This window comes from Gallinula chloropus (assembly GCF_964237585.1).
Source record: "Gallinula chloropus genome assembly, chromosome: 7".
In the NCBI taxonomy this organism is placed as follows: Eukaryota; Metazoa; Chordata; class Aves; order Gruiformes; family Rallidae; genus Gallinula; species Gallinula chloropus.
In genome coordinates, this window is record NC_140092.1 from 24,962,858 (window position 1) to 24,984,180 (window position 21,323).

Consider the following 21,323-nt stretch of genomic DNA (forward strand, 5'->3'; position numbering starts at 1 on the left):
CTCAATTTAATTAAAGAATTTATTTAGACATTAAAATCATTCTGAAGACTATAATGCCATGTTAAAACCCTTGGGGAAACATATGACAAATATATATTTATCACATGTAATTGCTTACTGCTCTATAATTTTATACAAAGAAAGAAAACTACCTAGCAAGAGACAAATACATTGTTTCAATACTCTCCTAAACACTTAGTCTCTCATTTCTTTAGACATTGCCCAAATGCAATCTTTTAAATGTCATGTGAATCTATTAATAAATTTTCAGCAAGTTTTCTGTAAGTAAATACAACAAAGAAAAAAAGACACTGAAACAGGTTAACATTTGAACTATGAAATAAACAAAATACAGTTCTGAGAAAATGTAATCTTTACGTGTCATAATGCCTTCCTGAAAATGAAGATTATTTTAAATTATTTTTATGTTCCAATCAATTTCTATATTAGATTCTGTTTGTCTCACAGAATTACATGCTTATCTGTTTTCTGTTAAACAGAGATGGAAAAGCACTTTATTTTTCATTTTCCTCTTGGTTTATCTGTATGCTTTCCTCTCACAGTTAGTCTCACCATTAGGATTCTTCCAAATACTTTGCTTTTCAAAGTTTGACTTCTGCTTAGCCAACTCACCTTCCCTAAAGTGCCATCAGAACTCAATGAACAAAGATATAGGCCTGCTTGCTAGAATTCAGGATCATTAACTTCAGACTTCCATCTCTGCCTATTCTTGCTTAAAATTTATACAGAAATATCCCTGCCAACTCAAACTTACCAGTAAAGCTGAACTCAACAGGCCATATCCTCAACTGCTGTGAATGAAGTCAACAGAGCATATACCAATTAACATGAACTTAAGTGGTTGATTATTATCTTTATCCAAATTCTTCCTTTTCCCTCTCATTATTTCCTTTGTCTATAGCTCTGTTATTTTTCCCCTCAGAATCACAAAAGCCTTGGTGTCATCTTCAACTCTGTGTCCTCTTTCCTCTATCCAGGAGGACATCACTTCCTCTGCTTGGTTCCACAGCAAATAGCTTTCTTCACTTCCGTACAACTAAAACCTTGCCCAAAGTCCAGCTGTTACCCAATCATTCTCTCTGGTCTACTTGCACTTAAATTGATGCTAAAACACTTTTCTCTGTCTCTTCTTTATATCATGTTGTAGAGACCTTTCATCAGATAATATTCTTTGCTGTTTCATGGTGCTGTAGAAGTTGACTTTTTCTTATTTATTGATGCTCACATTCATTAGTATTTAATCAAACTCGTATCAAAGAAATCCATACCAAGGCAAAAAGTTACGTATTTCTAAAGAATACCCAGATAGTACATTACTTCCTCCCATTTCCATTATTCTTCTTGAGCAAGGCAACTAGGAGCAATTGTACTGAAAGTGCCTTTGGTCTGTCTTATAAAATACCATAAAAACCAGCAGATCACTTACACAGAGCTACAAAAATCAAATGATACTTTTTCAATTAAAGATTTAACCAACAACGTATAGCCTGCCTAAATATGGCTATTTACACATATATCATTTTTACAGAGAAATAGAACGTTTCTTAGAAACCACAAGTAATTGAGACCCTTTCTGAAGCTGTTCCTGCCAAGGGTCACTAGCTCTTTATGTTCCCCTTGGGCATATTTGGGACATCTTTCCTTTGGCTACCCTGCTCTCACAGGTGATGTTTTTTGATACCAGGTCAAGAGACAGAGCTAGTGGCATTGCTTGGCTATTTCTTTTTTCGTCTTAAGCTTCTAGGAAAAAGAACTTGGATTGTCAGGGTCAGTGAGGGGAGAAAGCCAGTAGTCTCCATCTAAACAGAGTGAAATCTTATTTATTCTGAAAAACTTCTAGAGGTTTCTCTTGGATGTCATTCATAACAGAGGCCACTGTACAGAGCACAATGAAAGGCTGCAAACTTTAATAAGCTGAACGAAAAAACAGAAGAGGAGAAAACTGTTAACATTTCAGTCTACAACGATACGGTGTGCCCCAGCAGAGGTCACACAAGTTGTCCACGTCGGAGTCAAGGAAGTGCTAAAGCCTAAAAGCAAGCTTATTTTTCTTTCATTCTAAAAGTTACCAAAAGGAAGGTTCTGAATTGTCAATAGATGATGCAATAACTCACTGACAGATATACATTAGCAGAAGTCACTCTGGTTTCACTGTGTAATACTGATTGTATCAACACAAAAACCTAAGACAAATGAAAATTCAGAAAAATAATCAAGTTGGAAAAAACATGGTGGAAAATATCCTCCCTCATCCTGATGATGTACCTTTATCACATCACTGTGCTGACATCCACTTTGTCACGAAAGTACAAATAGCAAAGACTAAACCTCGTGAATTTGGCTGACAAATACATTGAATTTGTGCGCAGATACAGTACTCAGGCAAGGTATAGTAGCTTTGTCTTTTGGGTTAGAAAGGATAACAAAGCTAAACTTTTTATTAAACATCTGGACTACTAGCTGGTTTTTGATTAGCAAGCAAGCACAAGGTTAAGTTTAACAGTAATATACACACGGTAATGTAAGAGTAAGTGCTAATGCAAGCTTAACATCATTGTAAACAATCTGTGCGACCAATAGGAGCTAGGTTCTCCAATCTATTAACTAAATATGAGTTTATGCTGAAGAAATAAATATATATGATTGTCTAGAACTATAATGGCAAGTTTGAATCTTTCTTCAGGTCACTTTTTTGACACAAGGCAATTCTGCTTTGCAGAAAAAGACAAAAACCACAAAAACCCACTGCGAGGCAGAAACCTCAATATAATTAACTTATTTACTTTAGTAACTATTTAATAATCGCCACTTTACTTTTACTGAAATAATCCTGTGATTTTCTAAATAAATTTTAGTGCAACTGGGGAGATATACACCTGGGAAAAGAAAAAACACTTAACTGGATGCTGTTTAACTTCAGTATAGCCCTAACACACATCAACTGGGAAAAAAAGGGATCCGATAATGTTTTTTTTTAAAAAAATACATCTTTTTTCTAATTAAAGGGATGCACTGAATATAAAATTCTGCCCTTCAGACCCTGAAGCACAATTTCACCTGAATTATCAAAAAACCCCCAACAACAAAAACCCCAACAAAAAAAAAAAACCCACAACAAACCACAAACCCAACCCAAACAAACAAAAAAACCCCAAAGCCAAGACCTCAGGTAACTCCCGCAACTTTTAAAAGTATCCTTTAATTTTTTGGAATGCCTGTGTGAGTGTCATACTCTTTTTGAAAGCAGAGAAGAACGTATTTTTATCTCCTGCTTTGAATGTCTTATGGTCCGAAGCTATCCGAAGAAGTCACCTCATGTGTTTCATAGGATCACACACAGATCTTAAATTACAGAAAAGAAGCAGTAGATTGTTTGGGTATGCAGGGAATGATGCTAAGAGCATGAAGATTAAGAGCTTTATTACCTCCTTCTAAGGAATTTCTGGCAGAACTGACCTGTTCAGCTCTGCACCTCCCTCATTTTTCACAGCAATTTAAGTCCTAAGTTTCATCTAGAAAATTAATATGAATGCCAAAAAAAAAAAACCCACCACAAAAAAGAAAACCCAAAGCCCAACCAAACTACAAAGGAACTTTCAAAATTATCTAAACAGAAGTTTAACATACTTCTACTTGTTTTAGGTTGCTTTATATTATCCTCTTATCCTATCTCTTTTCAGTGATCAGGAAAACTTGATGCTTAAAGACAATTTTTAAATTTAATTTGAAAATGCAAGATGTACAATAAACTCAGGAAAAATCTGTTGAAAATTTGGGACACAGTTAATTACAGAGGGAAAGCATTTAGAGTATCTTTTATTATATATAGTTTCTTTATAAAAGAAAATGGGTCTTTTTCTCCAGTACTTGATAAAGAGATATATATCCCGTTATACCAAATTCCACACTACTGTATTTTTTAGTTTGTGTGTGTGATGTTTTACATGGCCACTACATTACACATTGACACAAATTCAACAGATGCAATACACACCTGGGTTTCTAGAAAAACGGACACAAACTGATTACAGAGTAAAACAATGTATTTTGGTAACAGTGGAGAAGGATTGGTAGGATTTCACACAACTCATCCCTCTGCCAAACATCACCTTCAAAAAGATGTTACGTCACTGAAAGGCTAATCACTGCCATGTAAAGCAGCTAAGTTTACTGCACATAAGCAATCAGCTCACAAGCACGAAAACAAACAGGAAAATAAATAGCTTGGAAAAATATCTGCCAACCAGAGAAACCACACTAATATTACCACACAAGTAATGCAACAGGAAAGGAAAAATAAGATGATGTATAAAACACAGACCAAGCACAGGAACTACAGCTACATTCTGCTACTTGCAGCAGGAACTATTATTTTATCATAAATAATTAAGATTCATCTACAAAACTCTCTTTGCTAATCTACTCTCTCCCAAAGACCATCACTGCATAAAATATCCAGTATTCTACAGGAATAAAATACGCTACTGGGAATAGGAAATACAAATTTAAAATATTAAAAAAATAATATAAAAACCATCTTAAGTTAATGGATGTACAGACACAGTATGAATCAATTAACATGCTCCATTAGGATAAAAAAAGGCTTTCATGACTTTGTAGGAGATGGTCAGAAGTTCACAGAACAAGAGAGAAGTCATGTGGGGGATGAGGAATGAGAGAGGAACCATGGGGCTGTGGTACACAGTAGGATGTCCCATTCTGAGATCTGAAACATCAATTAGCAGGCCAGCCTGTAAAATACACACAGGAGGGTACTCCTTATAATCACAGCAACAGGATTATCTACATCAAGCAATTTCTCCTACAATTCTTAATTTTTAAAAAAATCAGATAATAACCAGGCTTTTCAAATAAAATACATTCCTGGGAGCATTCATGCTGGTACCAGTAACAGAGCGTAAGCCCCGGGTGAGTAAAGGCTGCCCATCCCGCCCTGGAAGCGGAGCCACACAGCAGGAGGAAACCAGCTCCTCCCTGGGATAAAGCAGAGCACCCAGCTACCAAGGACAGCTCTCAGAGCCTCAGGCCGCCAGAGACCACTGAAGCCACAGACCGTTCTAGTGACTTCCATGCCTTCTGGTGACTCGCAGGCCGGACAAGTGTTCAGCTCAGGTTAAGCCTTCCAGGCTTGGGTAAAGTTGTGAGGATGGGAGCAGAAGACCTCCTTAGGCTTTCTCAAAACAAGATGTAAACTGTGATCAGCTGCACAGGTAATTTCTTTTTCCACAAGCAGATGTTGAATCACGACAGGGAGGTTACCCCTGTACTGAGGAGATACCAGTGAAAGGCTTAAGGTGATATTAGAAGGCATTTTTAAAGCAAAGCATCAGATTTTGGTGCCTTACTGGAAGTTTACACTTCATCCCCTTCTCAGAACCTGCCAAGAACAGGCCACAGAAATTATGAACTGCAACACAAAATTAAAATCTGGAGAGTTGCTTTAATGTCCTTGGGTGGGAAGCAGGACACCCTACACTTTTCAATGCCTGACCAGTTAACTCATGCAGCAAGAGATGCCAAAAAGTGCACTGGCCAGGATAGATATTCATCTAAACCCACGAGTGCAGTTCCAATTAGCAGCATTGTCTCTGGCTAGTCATTGAGTACTTCTCTGTAACCACACAGCTATGTGCTTCACAGTCTCTCTCGGTGAGTCATTCTGTTCCATACAGTCCGCTCACATCTTACATAACCGTTTCTAGCGCTGAATAGAAAGAGGAAAGTTCATAATTTGCTAAACAAGTAAAAACAATTTCACCTCATTACAAGGAATAAAACACACGCTGCTATTATTATCCTGATTTTGTGTTCCTGCCACCTTCAAATCATTTCAAAGGCTTTCCTACATGTTCACCTGCAATATATTTTTCTTAGAAACCATTGAAGTGGAAACAAGACAAGGTAAATAAACAGCAGAAGCCTCACATGCAACCACAAGCATAAACCTACGTGCCATGCCTCTTTCTACCATTGCTCTTTTAAATGTGACATCTCTTGACAATAGGTCACACAGGCATGCATAAAATTCTCCTGGAATAAGCTACCTTGTGCATGGCAGTGATGCAGCATAGAAGCATACTTTTTAATGCAATTTACTTAAATCTTCAATAGTAGTTTCCCTGTTGACACCATTACCTCATGTCACCCACTCTTAGAAACTCCCCCTAAGTTCCCCAGGCACAATGCTTTGCTCACTCGTCCCTCCTTTCGCTTGTTCACGTTTGTTGGGAGGGTAGTTGTCAAGGCAACATCCCTGTCCCCGCTAAGTGACACTTCTGGAGTTCCATCTGTGGCATGTAGCATTTCACTGCAGCTCCCTCACACTTTTCTCCAGACTCTGAAGGACATCATCACCAAACTGATCCAACTGGGACAGAACCCGACCGTCTCCCAAAAACCATGCATCCTGGAGCTGCCCACTCCTCCTCCCATCAGCCCCCCTTTATACTGAGCATGACGTAATTGGCATGGAATACTCTTTGGCCAGTTTGGGTCACCTGTCCTGGCTTCGTCCCCTCCTTTCTCATTAATAGAGAAATATGAATGAGGTAACTTCCTCAGGAATTCTCCTGCAATATGACAACAGAGGCCACTTACTTATACAGGAACACTTTATTTGAAACCTGGCATCAGAATAAGCACATCACATTAATATTCTAGGCATTGGTGGAAATCTTCTCCTCCTGTACTTCCCCATCTTTGGGAAGTCTCGCAGACAGAAAATCACAAGTAGGCTAAAGTAGTACCTCTAAAACAGAAAATCCCTGAATAATCATGAAATGAAACCAAAGATTTACATGGAAAGCCAAACGGCACGGAAAGGAAAGGGATTATCTGGCATTCAGGATCAAGGTTCTCATCGTGCCACATGAAATAAACGTTGCTCCATTTGCATCGCCTACATCTAAACATGGAAAACTATTAAAATGTATATAAATAAACCCATATTTAGGCTTCAGAAGTGTTTCTCGTTATCAGCTGCAGCTTCCAGTTTCCATGATTTTTATCATGAACCCCATTTAAGCCGAACCATCTCTGGTTTTCACACATCATCCTGCGACCTGACCCTGCAGAAGAGACAAGGAAAGGGACTGCACAGCTCTTAACGCTGCACTTTACGGTGGCGATCCCATGCCTGATACAGCAGGTGCTGGGTGATGGACAAACCTAAGTCCACATTCCTGTCCCCAAATTCAACAGATGTCTTCTGCCACCTTTTTTTGTTACCAGAGTAGAAAGTCTAGTCCATACAGCAAAGAAGTTGAAGCACAATTGTTTTACTCTATTTTAACCTGTGATGTGAATTGGATGATAGAAATGAGGAGTCCCATTGGTCACAACTATTTTGCTTGCTTGTTACCCAACACCAATTATTTTTCCCAGCATTTTTTGTTGTTTTTTTCCCCACAGAGACTCCATACAGCTGCTGATTATTTTTTGGACACAGCACATAAAACAGAAACTGGAAAAACATCCCCAGAGTTAGTGAGGAAACAGTAAAAGAACAGTGGGAAATCAGTGAAGTTATCTAATGCCTAATACCAAGTTATTAGTCAGGATTTAATGCTCTGTACATCTGAATGTTACATGGTTTAATATCCTGAGCAATCTTAACTATGCTAGTACTCAAGACAGACTTTATATAACCACTTTAATGTTTTGTCTCTCGGTATATACAACGAAGCCTCCTTTCAGTTTTGCATTTGTTTCCCCTTACAAACAAACAAACAAAACATACACTCTTCTGCTGTAGAAAACCAGTCCTGTGTACCCCCCGAGAGTTCTTCTAAATCCTTGTTTTCCAACAGCAGAGGAGTATTATCCTTTTGTGAGTGCTCTACTGCAAGCCAGCAGGCTCTCCGCCCCGGCCTGAAGAGAATTCTACATCGCACACAGTCCAAACTTACTCATTGCCTAGGGTTTTGGCACTGTCGGCAATTCAAGTATCATCAACAAAACTTAAGTGGGGGAGGCAGGGCAGAGGACAGTTAAAAAAATTTAAAATAAAAATAAAATAAATACAGCTTCAACTTTCTTCTGTCCTTAGACTTCCTTTGCCAGATTGCATTTATCCCCAAACTTGTGAGGCTGCAGCTACCATGGTCATGTCCAAGCTGCTGCAGAACTGATTAGGTTAGATCGTGTGTATCTACAGTGATATTTTACATAAGGATTTATAGCTCGACACTTTTCCACAGCCGATCGTCAGTCTAATACAGTGAAAGCTAATTCAGCTTAAAAAGCAATCCAATAGCAAAAAACACCTACTGGTCCCACAGAAAAATCTTGTGGTGTAAAACATGAGAAGTTCAAGAATTTCACAAATCTTAAGAGAAAGCAAATAGCTACAGCTTGGTTAAGCTTCCTGTTCCCAGAAAGTCAGTCTCATGCTGATCCTCGGTTTAGAAGGTGTTTTCATTTGTATGTCAAACAGAGACACTAAGGGACCAATCCAAGTAACAGATAACTGACTATTTATCCATGCCTCTTATTCTTCTTTCTTGCCTTCATTAAGCCACCACAGCTTGTTACATTCTGCTTTCCACCAGATTTCTTGAACTGCTCTATAATAGCAGCCCATATGTTAGCAGGAACAGCGTAGTGCGGTCCATTTGCCATCCCACTCGCAGATACCGCTTCCCCCGCCGCAACCGTGACAGCCTTAATTACAGCTGCTGTTTGCATGAATACAGTGCAGACAGATACTAAGCATTTAATGATCTTTAATGTCTTCGGGTTTTAATTAATAAAAGCGTTACTGCCTAAATTAGTCTTGGAGTATTTTTAGGTGTCTTTCGACACAATTCAGGAGCTGGAACAAAGGACATGAGCCAAACATGATGTTTCTGGCCAGCTCACCCTGGGCTAGCATGGTCTGCTGGCCATGAGGGGTGTGACTTGACAGCAACTCAGCAGTGGCCTCAAATAACCTCCTAATATCGCTCTGGAAATGGGAATTACACAAGATACTGCAAATACTAAGCCTCCTCCAAGCCTGGAGAAAACACAAACATTTAATACAGCTAAACTTCAGAATAAATACGCCAAATTAAATATCACCCTTTTCAGATGGTTGCTGTTCAGCTTATGGCATGCACAGCCCAATATTTCAAAATTCCTTGGCTACTAAGATTTTTAGTAAACAGTTTTATTAGACTCCTTAAGCCTTAGATTACCTTTATTCTTTCTCTATACTTTCATGCTTTCACAGCAAACTATTCATAAATAGACATGGATATGTAGAAAGCCATAGTAAAGTAAAACTTGAACACTCGGAAAACGTGGTGCTGTGTCACTTACTCCTCGAGCAGATCATGTGTATTCCTACTTTGTTTACAAAACACACTTTCTAGCACAATATCACAATGGTAAATTGGACATTACCGAGTGCATACTCCTGTAAATATTTGGGATACTTCTGCTCTACGCTGGGAAGAAAAATTAAAAAAATCCAAACAAATGCACAGAACATACACCTTCTTATCCCCACCATCTCCTCTCACATGAACCCTGGTCTGTAGGTCACAATCCTACATACCCACACTCAATCAAAGAATCACAAGGTTGGAAAAGACCTCTAAGATCATCAAGTCCAAACATTCCTCTCCTATGCTGACCCATATCCCCAAGTACTTCATCTACCCATCTTTTAAATACATTTTTTTAAAAACACTCTTCCCATACACATTGTGGCGGTACATAAGCCAGTTTTAAGCATTTTCCAGAGTTAACACAAGTAAATGAAAATGGGATTTTCAGTAAAAGACAAAAAGATTGGTCTGCTTGTCCAGTGCGCTGAAGCCATGCTGCATAAACCAGCCAGCCCATTGGTCTGGGGGCAGGGAGTGAGTGCTCACATAGAATCATAGAATGGCATAGAATGGCATGGGTTGGAAGGGACCCCAAGGATCATAGAGCTCCAACCCCCCTGCCACAGGCAGGGACACCAACCTCCAGGCCTGGATCTACACAAGGTTGCCCAGGGCACCATCCAACCTGGCCTTGAACACTTCCAGGGACGGGGCATCCACTACCTCTCTTCCTTCCTTTAGTTTTAATCCATTCCCCTTTGTCTTGCCATTGTCTACCCTTTTAAAAAGTTGATTCCCCTCCTGTTTCTCTGCTCCCTTCAGGTACTGGAAGGCTGCAATGAAGTCCCCCCGCAGCATGTCCTGGGACAGACCAGTTTTCCCATGAACGACCCTGGGCCACTGCTGAGGTTTGGAAAGGAATATCAGTCCCCTCACCTTCACATTTTCTGCTCACAACTAAAGCAGCCAGATCCTGTCCTTTTATCAAACCCACGTGCTTGCAGCTCTGCTGGTACCTGCTTGGATGGAGTTTGTTGCCTTGTTAGTAGCTAGCATGGGGCCATGCTTTGGATTTGTGCTGAAAGCCAGGTTGATGACACAGAAATTATTTAGATGTTGCTGAGCAGCACTTGCATAGAGGCAAGGCCTCTTTTGCTTCTTCACCCACCACCCAGGAGGCTGGGGGTGCACAAGGAATTGGGAGGGGACACAGCCGGGACTGCTGACCCCAGTGACCAAAGGGATTTTCCATACCACATGGCATCATGCTCAGTGTATGAGGGGCTGGGGGAAGAATGAAGCAATGGGGGATGACTGGAGCAGTGGCATTTATCTTCCCAAGTAACATTTACCTGTGCTGGAGCCCTGCTTTCCTGGGGATGCCTGAATACCTGCCTGCACATGTGAAGTGGGGAATGAATTCCCGAGTTTGCTTCGCTTGTGTGCACAGCTTTTGCTTTACCTTTTAAACTGCCTTTGTTTCAACCAACGCGTTTTCTCACTTTCACTCTTCCCGATTTTCTCCCCCATCCTGCTGTGGGGAAATGAGAGCATGTGTGAGTGAGGCTTAGCTACCAGCTGGGGTTAAACCAGAACAGGAGCTCTTCTGGGAAGGATTATAAAACACTATTTCAGGTTGTGGACTGGCAGCATGAATACCACTTCAGGTACTAGAGAGCTGCAGCATTACACTCCTAGGCCTTTCAGGTATACATCATTCACCCAGAACACAATCCCAAAAAGGAAATCATTTCATTGTAACAGTAGCATTATTTCCATAATACATTGAAGTGGGAATTTCATTCAAATGCCATATAAAAAAAAAAATCCGCGACAGTGTCAATTAGAAGCACCTCCACTGCTGGGAAAAATCACTGACATCTGTGGGCTATAAATTAATCTTGCGCTTGTCTGGTTCTCAAAGCACATTTTTTTCTATGCCTGAGAAGGAAAAGCCCGATATATTGAAGATAAGTAGCTTTCTACTACAATCAGTAAAAACAGAAACACAGAACCTTTTGGAAATTGCATAATTATTTTCAGTTGCAGAACTGACATATTAATCTTAGAACTAAGAAGTATCTAGAGAGGTAGAAGGTAGAATAACAAGAGACAGAAAACTCTCATGTATTCTACAGGACAGTAGTGTGAACAAAAAACAAAAAGAAAATACTGAGCTACTGGACTGCAGATTTTTGTTTGTTTGGTTTTTTTTAATGGTAGACCACAGGAAGAAACCCATCTCTGGATTATGAATCTACCAGAAAACTGTCTTTGTGGCATCCTAAGACTTCTTTTAATTTTGATGAATGTCTTAGAAATTCATGAATGCACAAGGGACACTTCAGAGCACAGTAAGTGACCTAACCGAAAGTTTGAGAACAGAAGACATCTTCATCTGCTAAAATGACTTCATTTGTTTTCATAAAATATAGGAGGAACATCTGTCAGAACAGGAAAGGATTCTGAAGCTTTTTAGGCATCAGAGCTGAAGTTCGCAAAAGGTATTGGGGGCTGGGTATTTTTTTTTTTGATTACTTGTTTGGCTTTGGCAGAGGGGTACATCACATTTCCAGGACTTAAGAGGGAGTAAGCTAAAGCCTTAAGAGTCCAAAACTGGGTGGAAAGGATTGCAAGGTTCCTACAAATCTTGAAAAAGGTATGGTACTGATAGAGTAGATTAAAGAGCTGGGGAGTATAGATTTTTATGAGATTGAAGTAGAAACCCACAAAACAACCAGCAGTACTATGTCACCTGAAACAACTCCATCCATTTGGAAGAAAAGCCAAGGAAGTGTCTGAGCCACTAAAACCAATACTTCTGTTCCCAGTCCTACATCAGAGCAGTTGGACTAATGTGATCTGTTTGTGCCAATCTGTGACGCCTCAAAGGTCATTTATTGGACTGGCACTAAAGGAAATTATCTGGATGAGACAAACATCTCAGGGAAATAATAAACTCCACTAACTCCACAGGGACACTTTCGGTACTAATAAAAATATCCTGAAAAGCCAAATGCAGCTGTCATTGCTCTCCCTCCGTAGGCTGTTCTGAACAAACAGTAATGCTATCTACTAGTTAACTACTGGTGAAAACCGGCCCATACTCTGTCTCTCAGGATCCAGCACAGAGCTGCAAAGAGCATCCCCCAACCCCTCATCTCAGGCAGGCTTCATGGGTGAGCAGTAAAATAACAGCAGCAAATTGTCAGTAGATCAACAAATATGTTTTCTTCACGTACGGAATCTAGTATCATTGGTTCCATCATGGGAGCACGAAAGTAACATTTCTGCCTAACAATTACACAGTCTTCCATTCAGTGAATGGGTTTTTCCTGTTCTCTGCATTTCAAAAATAGAACTAAAATAGATCTAAAATCAAACTCACTGCTTTTGGTTGATTTACCTTACTGTGTTTTCCTTTTATTTAACTCCCCAAGCATAAATATTGAGTGGGTGAAAGCAGGAATCATAAAACATGATAGCATAGGTTATGAACTAACATAAATGTTACTTTTTCCAGTATATTAGTTTCCAGTTTCCCCATCCAGTAGTATCCAAATTAGAAGTGCAATCATAAACCAAATCAAAATGTTCATGGAACTGTCAGAAGTTCACTGTTTTAACAACACAGTTGCTAAGTAATACAATAAAAGATATTTCACTCCGAAATTTTGTTAACATCGAAACATGTAACTGGGCGAGCAGTTCAGAACCCTGCTGACACCATGAACTTTATCACACGCAAATCCTCCTAATTCATCAAGAACAGTCTAAAACCAGCACGTTCCTTCGTTATTCCTAATGAAAACTTTCTCTCTGATACTTCCAATTTGGATCTGATCTTGCTTACTTGACTGTAGGCTTCCTTAGAAAAACCCAAAATGGAGACATTACCATTTCTATAAACCAATACCACCAACGTGAATGTAGAGGCCACTCCTACTACACAATTTTAAAATACATCAAGCCAGACAGCAGAATTTTGTGACAGAATTACTGGAATTCCTACTGTGCAATAAAATTCCAAGACAACATTTAACTGATAACATACTTCATGCTACCAAATACTAACATTAAATCACAACAATTGAAATCCTCCTGCCCAGGAAGACACAGCTAGCAGTAGCTTAAAATTACTACCAAAGTAGTAAAGATAAGCGGATTCCTAAAGAAAAGCATAATGACAGCAGAAGTTCCTTCATCAGACAAACCTTACACTCAGAGATAAAGCAATTACGTTAAGTCTTTTAAATTTGTAGGTTAAGATTGATAAACCAACTTTGTCTTTAACTCAGTAGCTACATCACACTTTCACATCAGGAACTACATGTTCCTTCCACACACAACTGACAAAATCATCATCGTATCACTAGCATTACACAACATGACATTGATTAAAACAGCCTTTTGACAAGAGGGTATAATGAGCTATAAAGAATTATCATTTAGCTACTAGTTTTTTATTGCAAGAACTATGTGCTAGGAGTCTCCCATGTTAAAAATATGCACATGCAAACGCACATACCCGTGAAGAATGTAAGTCACATTATGGGAGGTAAGCCAGACAGTACCCTAAAAAAAGGACTCTCCGAAAGGGCTCTGGGTCCATAATACACAACCTCAAAGCCAATGGTTTGGTCCAACAGCAGTCAAGAAATGATGTGTGACTTCTGAGTGGTAACTGAGAGGCAGTTCTAGGTCGCCTTGTCAGACAGTGCATACCTCTGGCCACCTCACTGGAGAAGCACTGGGTACACAGATCAGACACAGCCTCCGTGGTGTCCTATCAGTCCAGCAAGCCAGGGAATACAACGTGGGAGAAAGCTAGGGAAAAGCCCAGGGTACACTGGGGGTGCGGCTGGAGAGAAGCAAAGGAAGTTGCTAGGGACCCACTTACAGGCTGGACATGGGATTAGCAGAACGGTGAGTAACAAGGTCAACATGATTCTCAGAGACATATTGTATGTGTAATCAGTGTAAGCGCAAGCTGGTGTATGAGCGCAATGAGTATTTCAGCTGTAAGTACACGCAGCCGGCCGCTGGCAGAACAGGCGGCTCAGCACTGCAACATCCTCGCTCAACAGAAAGCTGACAGTCGGGAACAGGTTCAGCAGGGGCTCCTGTGAATGATTTTTCATGAGCACAGGGAGCTCCAGGGAAGTCAGTATATATAGCTTTAACAGGAACAATATTAAATGATTTCACCATCAATAAAACAGGCATGAGAAGTTTAGTCGCTGAGCGGTTTTCCTTAGAGCAGCTGAGAGAAGACAAAGCAAAAAGAAATAAGAGGAAAATTCAAACTGGACATGACATAACATACCAGGGTGGAATAACGCATCATGGAGCTAGGAGGGAACTTTCAGAACAGGGTCACGGGAAGGGTAGGGGTTGGAAGGAACCTCTGGATATCATCTAGTCCAACCCCTCTGCTAAAGCAGGATCCAATGCCACATCCAGGTGGAGTCTGAACGTCTCCAGAGATGGAGACTCCACAACCTCTCTGGGCAGCCAAGGACCAAAAGCTAAATACTCCCTATTACCTTTTGTCTTTAGAAACATTTTTTGAAAGAAAGTTCTCTGCCAACTCGCTTTTTCAGCAAAAAAATTAATTTACATTTTAACTACATGACTCAAAGTTCACTGAGAATGAGACTTCTAGAAAAAAAAATGAGCTGCAAGTAGACCCTGTGCCATCCTAAGACAATAGAAAGCAAGGAACCAGCCAGTGGGAAGGTTAAGTGCTTGATGTGACAGTCACCAATCTAAAACACCCCTTTTATGGTCTACTTCAGTCCAAGCCACTGCATGTGAAACAAACTCAGCCTCCGGGGATGAAGGGAAGAAAAACAACTGCCATCACTCTACAGACCTCACAGAAGAGCAAAGCCTCTCCTTGGAGGCAGTACAAAGGAGACAGTATCTGGAAAAGAGACCACAAGAAAAGAAAATTACTCTTATATGAGTTTATAAGTAGTGGCCAGCAAAAGCTAAGTAGTTTCTTGATCAAATAAAAGAGAGTAAGGTTGTTTTGTTCTGGAACAGCAAAGTTTCACCTCAATTTCATGAGAGCTGGAGATAAAACATATGCTTAGCACAGGCAATTGTATTTATAGACTGCTCTAATCATCTGCAGCTTTGAAGAAAATGTGGGATTTTATCCACTTCTTTCAGAGGACAGATTTGACCAAATAAAGAGATAAACAGACAGATATGAAGTTCAAATATACATCTTCCGGTGCTTTCAGAAAACCTGTCCTTTACTGCCTATAGCATTTAAGCAAAATTTATTGTAAAACATCCTTTGGTGCTTAACAACTGTAGAAAATAAATCCCAGCAATCCCACGAAACAGTTCCATAGCACGATTTAATCAGCACAGAAACTGCCAGAATATTTTCCTTCTCACTGCTTAGTGAGAGGTCAGGATAAACACTTCAAGGAGACAGCCTGTATTCTGTGGGTCGGGACTGTCCTTGGTGCCTGACATCTTCCAAAAGAACTTGGCTTCATCCAAAAACTTATTTCTGCCAATCAACTAGAGTCAACGAGCACACAACAGCTGACAACAAAAGCTCCTGTCAAGCTGTGGCCATCCCATTTCCCACCAGCTTTGATACCAGCTGGAATGACTTTCGCATGTTAAGATCAACAGGCTTTCCACCATTCTCTACTTTGGACCTTCAAAGTACCCCCAAAAACTTGTCTGGATCCTGAATTGAAAACACGGGGCAAATTCTCAGCACCAGGTTTTCGTTGGTTCAAATGCACTGACACAAATCTATGCTGTTTTTCTGAACAGGAGAGGAAATGGCAGTAAAGATTCCCAGGAATCTCATGATTGTTGCGTTCAGAGCAATTGCAAAAAAGACCTAAGATTTGACTTGTGGTAAAGTTATCTGGAAAGCAAAAAATCTTTTGGATACACATGATGGACAGATAAATGAACAGTTTTGATCTGTTCACTTATGTTCTTCCCATCCAACCTATTTAATCTGGCAAAGTCATCTACCAGTGAAGAAAAAGCAGCTCTCAGGAATGGCATCTTTGGTATTTTCCACTGGGGCAGAAGCAAACTTCTGAAGCAATTCTGTATTATGATAATCAATGAGGTGAAATTTAATGTGGAGCACTGTACAAACAGTATTAATAATGCACCACTGAAGAAGGTATTTACCAAGAACACAACTCCCAGAAGCAACCTCATTTTCAACAGAGAAATACTACAGCAAAGCAAACTCCCATGTCAGCACTCAGCAGGAAAAAGAGAAGGCACATGACTGGGTCTTCTGTCGGATTTGTTTGGAAAACAAGGTACCTTGTGTCTGAGAGGAGGAAAAAGGAAAGAAAACAAAACCCTCAGCAGAAATTGCACCAAGAAAAGACGCAAGGAAAAATGTTGACCAAGTTTTAAAACATAACAAATATTTAACAATAAGTTAAAACCTGAGGTAAATGATTGATTACCTACCAGCAATAAAGTACAGGGGTGTGCACAGAGTGAACAGCTACATACGCAGCTTTTCCAACACTTCATCCAACACAGCTTGCATCTTCAACACTCAGAAGTACGCTGTTACTGAACAGATGTTCACTATGCCATTGGATATTATGGCTTTGATATTCTTTAGAATGATGTAAAGGCAGTGTGGTTTGTTTTGGTTTTTTTCTTCTGAGCACATGGAATTTCTTCCCTGCTATGCAAACACTCTGAAGGTTATCTGTCGGTTGGTTTGGGAAGAAAAAGACCCAACAAAAACATGTCTTCCTAATCTACATAGTATCTTCTGCAAGGATATAGAACAAGATTTCACTTGGAGTGAAATGTCACAGAAAGTAAAATTCTCTTGGAGACGTATAGTTAAATGTTTTTCAGAAACACCAAGGAGATGGCTTCATGGTGCATTTCGTACCATCAGCAGGCCAGCCTACCAGATACTTAAAAGAAACATATACTGCAACCATGGGTGAATGGTAATTATTTTTGGCGTTTCATATACTAACTTCTGTTCCATTTCTACTATTTCTATCCTCTCTTTTCAATTAAAGCAGAAAGCATCACATTGCAACAGAAAAATCAGTGTCTGCAGGTAAAATATGGAAGATAAATTCAGGTTATACAAATACAGCTGAAAAAGCCTAGTCCACAACAAAATCTGCTTTAAGGTATCAGAGTTTTTTTTTAGTCTTCTAGATCCTGACATTTCTTATGTACTGCCTTTCTCCTGCACACCGGCGTATTTCTCTAACACAATTTCATTAAAAAACCTCTTAGTAGGGAACACAGACAAAGAAGAGCATGTGACACTTACAGCGAGGTGACAGGATGCAGACTACCAGGAGAAGAGAACTATGCCAAGAGTAAGCACTCCCAAAACATAAGCAGGTTTGGCAAAACCTGATACTGTGCCACAGTGAGAAAGCCAGATAACAAAAGGTTGGCAGCGTGTATTCTGCTCTTTGTTAGAGAAGATTCGATCAGGTAAGTCAACAGCCCAATAGTCACGGTGCATCTTTCCTACCAGTAACACCAACAGGAATACCTGGCAGCAGTAAAGTTTCATAGAATTTTGTTTGGAAGAAAAACTCATCTAAACTGAGTGCTACAGAGCCCTTTCCTTTAGATAAAATTGGGGTTTAAAACTTCTCCTTCTAGGAAAAAACAACACCCAAACAACAACAACAAAAAAATTGCATAGTAAACGCATTGAGACAATAAAACTGATTGATAACTAGCCATTGCCAGGTATTTCATCGCTGTAAAATGTACAACTATCCCACCAGTAAAAGTTACACGGCTTTTCTGCAGAAGGACTGCCAACAGACCTTAACTAATGAATTCAAGACACAGATACAGCATTAGGGTCCTTCGGCAAATGCAGCAACGTTCATCACAACGTTCAGTTTTCCTTTCACCTTAGACATAAACCGCACTTGAAGTTTGCGGCGTGGATTTGAAAGCAACCCTTTGGGGGAGCTGAAGCCTGCACACTGGTGTTGCGCTCCTCTTCGGCCCTTCCTAAGATATTTCACACAAATTCATGCCTTAGAAGAAGGGCAAGGCTTTCCACAAAATAAAGTATTCCATCACGATGTGGGGACACACATATTATGATGCAATGTAAAAAGGGAAAAAGAAAACTTTTCTATGTTAGCTACGTGTGAACAAGCATACAATTACATAAATTTAGAAATACCAGATAAACAGCCATTACTTTTCAAGATAACATACTCTACTGCATCATTGAGTATTATGGGGTATTATGTTTCCACTGCTCGTCATTACAAAACAGGTTTCAAGCTATTGTAAAGTCATTTCCTAGCTTTTTCTTCCAAAAGTGGGGGAAATAAAAAAAAAAAAGGCAGTTTCTTATATGCAGAACAAGGAGGAGCACGCACCCATCATCAGGGCTCATAGCCTGAAATTATAGGATAGGCTTCTGTCAGAGGAGACATGGGACATAAATTGGCGATAAAGGAAAGTTTTATCCCAGAGAGGGGAAGTGACCGCTGGAGCGAAGCCCTAATTCCAGCAGCAGTCAGGGGAACCCAGGCCCAATTTATCCCCCCACTTTTTCCCCCAGCCTGGAGGTGGGATCCATGCCACATACTTGTGCCCCCAAAGGAGGGAGAAAGCTTGCCGAGACCATGGTTTTATGGAGTAAGCCTGGCCAGGCTGTCTGTTTCTCCCAAGTTTCCCAGGAATAGTGGGAACTTTTTCTCCCAGAAGGTATTCTGAGAGGCTGGGGGAGGTAGTTAAGGATAGGAGGTACGACTTCACTAACTTGCTAGCCTCCAGCTCACCTTGCTCTACCTGCTCTGTCAGCTCCCAGTGTAATGCAGTCTGATGCTTCGGTGGCAGACCAGGATCCCCTCCCTGGAACAGCCACGTTCAGGCAGTAATTTGGCACGTTGACACTCTTTTTCTGAGAAATATAAGCAAGCAAAGGGAAGCGGTGTGTCTGAACCATTTAAACTCCGGTAAACCTGAGTAAAATTGGATGGGACTAAGGAAGGTCTTTTTCTAGCTCCAGGACCTTTTCCAAATGTCAAAGATTTGCAACGTAATAGTTTTTCCTCTATTCCACCCTCCCCTAAAAGTCAAAGAAATACCAACACCAAACCCAGCCTGCAGACAGGTGGGGAATCCTATCCAACTATAAAGCTGTAGATGGTGCATTTGCAGGAATTCACGTTTGAGGATTGCAATCCTCATTCTACAGTAAGGTACAGAGGACAAAACGGACAAATGCCACAACCCCTCACAGGGCCTGGGCAGTGCAAGGGACACCTTTTCAGCAGCAGAGCTGATCTTCTGAAACCAGCAGCAGAAATTGTCTAGAATCCATTGTGATCAGCAGACATTACCACTGAACTATGAGGAAGCCTGTGCAAAGTACGTTTCTGAAGCTCAGTCCACTGTCCAACAGAGCTGTCCTAACACTGTAAATGAATAACAGCTTTCTTTGTAGGTTTGCCAGAGCCCACATCACAATGCAACTACAACAACCATGAGCAGCATGTCACAGTCCACATCACTTCCTAACACCTGTAACAATAAAAAGAGCAAAGCTACACTTAGAAAATTTCATCTACATGTATTTTGTGTTAATAGACTAGAATGACAATGTAATTAATATCTTATAAATGAGAAACTTTATACAAAAATGCTGAGGAAACAGGGGGGTTCACTCATAATTACTTGATTGCATGTATTTGATAGCAGGACAGGCTCTGTAACCAAACCTACAAATGTTTGCCACTTACTTAAACCACAAATTACAAGGTAAGCATAAGTACCTATCTTTGGCTTACTCTTCTAAATGGCAACTATAACGTAAAATTGGTGATTTACACAGTGTTTTAGATTCACCCAGTTTACAGATGTGTTTTTGTTGCCCAAGATGATTCTTGAGGTTCAAGCAAGTGGTGGAGGGACAGACAGACGTGGCCCAGAGAAGATGGAAAGCAATGATATGCCAAGCCAAATTAAGACTGCAATTGGCACATGCTCATTTCTCAATTTCCATTAATTAGGTCCTAATATTTGTTTTGTGTAAACTTTGGCTTGTTTTTTTATGTGATTTTAATTTTATGCCTCACTGATGTGCTTCCATAAAGTCTTTATTATGGACACCTGGGAGTGATCACCAAGTTTCTTATACAAATATTTATACATTTTCAAATAATTCCTTTGATTAGTTATAAAAAAAAAAAATCTTGAATCCAAAGCAAATTCTAAATAAAGGAAAACAGAAGTTACTAGCTGCTATGCAACAGTAACAGTAAGTGTGAATTTTACACGATGACAATACAGAAAAGCAAAGTTCATGGGAGAAAGAAAAACAATGTCAAAGTTATCTTAGGTTTTCATGCTGACATTGAAGAAGCCTGTTTTGAAAACTCATCACTATTACCGATTCAGACAAAACTTGAGCACTCACTGACCAAACAAGAATAATACCCAGTTTAATCCGTTACTTGTTTTTTATGGTTTAGTAAGACAGTTTTCTTGAACTACCATAGGGATTTCTGTATTCCATCACTTTCACAACACTGAATAAAAGGAGAGATACCCCACCAAACACCCTGCAGACTACAGGAGGTTATCAACTGTTTCAAAGAGTTCTTTCCTTCCCGTTTGCTTTTCAGGATAAAGGAGGTAGCATTCCATTTTTGGGAAGTCTCGGGGTTCCTCCTGCTTGGTATAAAACATAGACTGTTTTTATGAAATGCTGTTCATGTTTTTCAGCTGTCCTTTCTTGGAAACGAAGAATGATGGCAGAGTTCAGCTCTTCCTGCAGCATGTCTCCTTTCGCTAAGAGGATAAAGTTAGTGCCAGATCCCAAAAGAAGTTCGTAATATGAAGGAGAATAATTGAGGAATGGATTTGTAATGCTTTCTTTTCTAACAGTATTACCACTTTCTAGAGAGAAATGGATATTTTGTTAAGTGAATGCAACTGCAG

General features: G+C 40.0%; 1 protein-coding gene across 2 annotated transcripts in view; it reads right to left on the reverse strand.

Moving 5' to 3' along the window:
- Positions 1-21,323, reverse strand: part of TLL1 (tolloid like 1) — a gene marked incomplete at both ends in the record, with an annotated part of 126,930 nt that overhangs the window by 71,100 nt on the left and 34,507 nt on the right. The gene's annotated exons all lie outside the window — the stretch shown is intronic.